At 43.1% G+C, this 4,865-nt stretch overlaps 1 pseudogene; it reads left to right on the top strand.

The window, feature by feature from the left end:
* LOC111970722 (voltage-dependent calcium channel subunit alpha-2/delta-3-like) overlaps window positions 1-4,865 on the top strand; it is a 105,425-nt pseudogene that overhangs the window by 15,046 nt on the left and 85,514 nt on the right.

Below are 4,865 nucleotides of genomic sequence, written 5' to 3'. Positions count from 1 at the left end.
ATCCCCTCCCCATATCTCTTCTCTTCCCTCCTTATGTCCCCTCCCCCCCATACCCCCCCCCCCCCCCCCTTCAGAGGCTGGTGGAGGCAGCAGAGGAGGCACATCTACAGCACGCAGGAAAACCCAGAGCTACAGGTGAGAGGGGCGGGGGGGGGGGGGGGGGGGGGGATAAGATGGCATGTAGAAGACAGAGACAGTAAGTATCATAATATCCAGAAGAGAAAGTGAGAGATATAAAATAATGGTTCGTCGATAAAGGTGATAAGGGTAGTCTATGACAAGGTGATAGAAGGGGTAGTCTATGACAAGGTGATAGAAGGGGTAGTCTATGACAAGGTGATAGGAGGAGTGTAGTCTATGACAAGGTGATAGAAGGGGTAGTCTATGACAAGGTGATAGAAGGGGTAATAGTCTATGACAAGGTGATAGAAGGGGTAGTCTATGACAAGGTGGATAGAAGGGGTAGTCTATGACAAGGTGATAGATAGGGGTAGTCTATGACAAGGTGATAGAGGGGTAGTCTATGACAAGGTGATAGAAGGGGTAGTCTATGACAGGTGATGAAGAAGGGGTAGGTCTTATGACAAGGTGATAGAAGGGGTAGTCTATGACAAGAGTGATAGAAGGGGTAGTCTATGACAAGGTGATAGAAGGGGTAGTAGTCTATGACAAGGTGATAGAAGGGGTAGTCTATGACAAGGTGATAGAAAGGCAAGTCTATGACAAGGTGATAGAAGGGGTTATGGACAGTATAGTGGCTGTTGGCGTTGGCAGTGTCCTTCATGTTAATACCCTGTCACAGTGATGATACATAATGCCTCTTTAATAAGCAACGCTGCATAGAACGCCATACCATGCTGCGGCTGGAAACTCACACTGATTGTTTTAAAGCGTAAGCATCATTCACAAGTAGCCTGTGAACGTGACACTGTTGAAGAGGGAGTGGCTTCAATTTCAGTAAACTGCCATTGGAAAGAACACGATCCAAGTGTAAATTCAGCACCATGGTCAGCGCTCACTGACAACCACACTGGAATCAGATTATATTACAATGCACTTATACCATTACATATCTGCACCATTAACAATAATGACGTACTTTTTATTTTCCTGAATGCAATCTCGCACCCAAGGAATGCTGATGTTATCTTCTAACACATCACAAAATGATTGGATGTCATGCAACAACAATCAGCTGTGTCTTTGGTTTATTTCAACTTCATACATGAAATATTCATAACTTCATCCATCCTCATACTTTATAAAATATAAGAGAATATAATATTCCCATTGTGTGTGCTGTGGTATGTGTTCAGGTGTGGTTCCCATGCCCGTCCATGTGTGTTACAACCCAGAATTGTGCTCAGTCTTTAAAGGACATTATACAGCTGTTATTGCTGGATTCTTTTTCATTTTCTTTGGTGCAGTGAGCCTTCTCTTCCTATGCAGTGGAATTGCAGTAATTCTGTCACACTGAGAATGTACAGGACCCTCTCCCCTCCCTCCTTCCTTCTTTCATTCCTTCTCTCTCTTTTTCCCTCTTTCTCTTCCTTCTTCCCTCCCTCACTCATTTTTTTCTCTCTCGCTCTCTCTCCCTCTTTCCAGTAGACAAAGATAAATGGAACTCTTATGCACAGTGCATTGTTCCACTTTTCTTCCTGAAGATTGGAAACTCACTCGGGCAACAAATCACTTGTGGCCACCCAGTTAATAGCTGGACTTACATCATATGAATACATTGTGATCACCCCATAGTTTGCAGGTTTCTCTGGTGATTATATTAACACATTGGAAGAAGGTGGATAAGGTCATTATTACATTAAAGGACAGAATTTCGGTCTCAATATTTCAATGTTGTTATCCTTCATTACTCTGCACTTATTATAGTTTGAGGATAACAATCAACTACAGATTCAATGTGACCAGATGATTATGTATGTTCATTGCTGTGGTGATATTCATTTTCTTTATAACAATGCAATTATGTAGCCCACAACACATTATTGAATTGTTTTATGATTTAAGAGCATATTGTCATTGAGCAAATGGTTTCCTGTTTTTTGGGAGTGTTATATTTAGATCTACTGTAAGCCACACATTTACAGTATAGGCCTACACGTTTACACTATATGCTAAACATGCATAATAAGCTTTATAACTCATTTTCACAGTTTTGAAGGCTATTACTGTGATTGTTAGATATTTTAGTGCATACATAACAGGGTTACTATTTTAGATAATAATTATTTACTATTATTTAAAATGGTGACCAAATTCATCAATTTTTAATCGCTATACAGTAGCTTAAGCCGAATAATGTGCATCGATTTTTTTACATGGTAATATAAAACATAATATTTCGTTCTTTCCTTTAGGCTCTATTCAGACTAGTTATTTTACAGTGAACTTGCTAAAACTTAATGCTCGCATTTTCATTGTAAAATCCTAACGCCTATTCTTTATTGTAAAAATGTAGGGTAGGCCTACTCCGCAGCCCCCGTCACTCTAGAAAACTGTTAAAATATTTTCAGAATTGCTCATCTTTAATACAAAAATTCTACAGTATACCAGATTTTTTTATTCGATGCTCAATGTTGTCACTATGACGTGCAAAAAGGGACTCTCATATAGGCTCTGCTTATCCGCAAATGTAGCCAGACTTTTAAATAGTAAACTATTCTGCTGCTTACAAAACACGGTTCTCCTCTTTAACAATAAAACGTAAATTGCGRAAACCCATCGAATATACAATAAACTACATACAATACGACAGTGAAAATACATTATTATTTGAGCATATTTTGCGGGATCTGTTATCGATAGCATATGAGCGGATACAGAGAGAGTTCACCTTGCGGTATACCATGCTGTCACACACATCACCTGCACGCCCTTGAACCCTGGCTGTATAGCCTAACACTGGTTAATGTAAAACACAGCACCGTCTTAAAATGAGACAGAGATTAGATAAGAGAGAACCCACCGTATCACGTCGAAGTCTTGGCCCGGGAAATGATGCGTGAAAAATGCATGGTGTCAAAACGGCAAGCTGTTATTAAATGATGCGTCAGAGTTTGATGTTATTAAATTATCTGATATCCTCAGGTAGAACTCTAAAGTAGCCACATTTTCGTCATTTTTAATTTCCACTCGATAAAGTGTATATAGTTTTATGTTGGTTTCAACATAAAAAATACCTAAAGAGAATCAAATTAAAGTCAAATGACTTACAACTGGAAAATCATTTTATAACATGTGCCTGTATAAGTAGTGTAAATACTTGTATTAATCTACAGTAGCTCTCAACAGCTTTCTGTACGTTCTTTTATACCACCAAACAACGTTTGTGTTAAGTATGTTACTATGCAGAGTAGTCTCAGTGATGTCTACAATGAGTCATTCTGGCTGCCTGAAGGTCAGTCTGAGGATCAAAGGGTCAGTATGGAGAAATTGGGCTGGACTATTCTATCATAGGTGGTACATTGACCTCCAAAGAGGTCCAGTAAGACCCACTGCAGTTCAAATTTCAAAAGGCACTTGCACATCTGAGCTATCTTTGTTGCGGGTGCATGGTAACAGTTGAATAAGATGAGAAAAATAAACTTGCACACTGCTCTTTAATAAGCTTTATGTAGCAAGCTCAGTCAGCCCGGGTTTAAACCAGTTATACCCATTTCACACTACTGAAACAAGCCAAACTATGCCAAACTGTAGTCTTCCTGGCCTTGTTATGCATCCATCCCATAGTTGCTGCATGGAACCGTGCTTGCAAGGACATTGTGAAAAATTCCGGGTTGAGGGTATTAGACCCACAAGCAACTACCTATACAGCCAGCCCTGGTACGGTAGGCCCCGTCTCGCTGCAGCAGTGGTGTACAGTAACCTACAGTAAGAGCCAATGGAGCGTCTCGGCCATGGAGCCGCAGTGTCCCCTGTCTGGCCTGGCCTGCTCTACACTACAGTAATAACCCTGCTGATGGTTAACGGGCCTCTCTCTACAGTCCTATCACTTCTGCTGAGCATGCACGTTCCTCTCCTCCCTCCTTCCTCCCCTCCTACCTTCCTCGGACCGTCAGAGGGGCGCCCAGGCGTGGTATGAGCTGTCAGGCCCTGCTTTATGGTGATGCCCGTGTGGCCTCCCCCAAGTACGCCACAGAGTCCATCACACACCCCCTACTCCTCTCCCTCCCTCCCTGCCTCTCCCCAAGCCCTTCACTGGCAAACAGGGCCAGTCAGTCCAGAGCTAGGCTGCTTAGACAGAATGAAAGAGTCTCTCCTCTAAGCTGGTCCAGGGGTTCAGCACTGTGAAGAACAGGCCAATCACAAAGCAGAGTTACACTTCAGAGAAGTCTGATTGTTCTCTTAATTAACCTCATCGTCCAGACAGAGAGCTGAGCAGCACAGCTCACCTCCACTGCTAGACTGGCTGTAACCTCCACTTCATTTTAAAAATGTTTAGCTTGACTCTAGTTCCCGAGTGGCGCAGCGGTCTAAGGCACGTCATCTCAGTGCAAGAGGCGTCACTACAGACACCCTGGTTCAGCGGTCTAAGGCACGTCATCTCAGTGCAAGAGGTGTCACTACAGACACCCTGGTTCAGCGGTCTAAGGCACGTCATCTCCGTGCAAGAGGCGTCACTACAGACACCCTGGTTCAGCGGTCTAAGGCACGTCATCTCCGTGCAAGAGGCGTCACTAACACGAGACACCGACTGGTTTCAGCGTCTAAGAGGCACGTCATTCTCAGTGCAGAGGCGTCATACGACACCACTGGTTCAGCGGTCTAAGGCACGTCATCTCCGTGCAAGAGGTGTCACTACAGACACCCTGGTTCAGCGGTCTAAGGCACGTCATCTCAAGTGCATA

This window comes from Salvelinus sp. IW2-2015, linkage group LG11 (assembly GCF_002910315.2).
Source record: "Salvelinus sp. IW2-2015 linkage group LG11, ASM291031v2, whole genome shotgun sequence".
Lineage (NCBI taxonomy): Eukaryota > Metazoa > Chordata > Actinopteri > Salmoniformes > Salmonidae > Salvelinus > Salvelinus sp. IW2-2015.
Note: the sequence above shows the minus strand (reverse complement) of the source record. Positions and strands in the feature narration are given on the sequence as shown.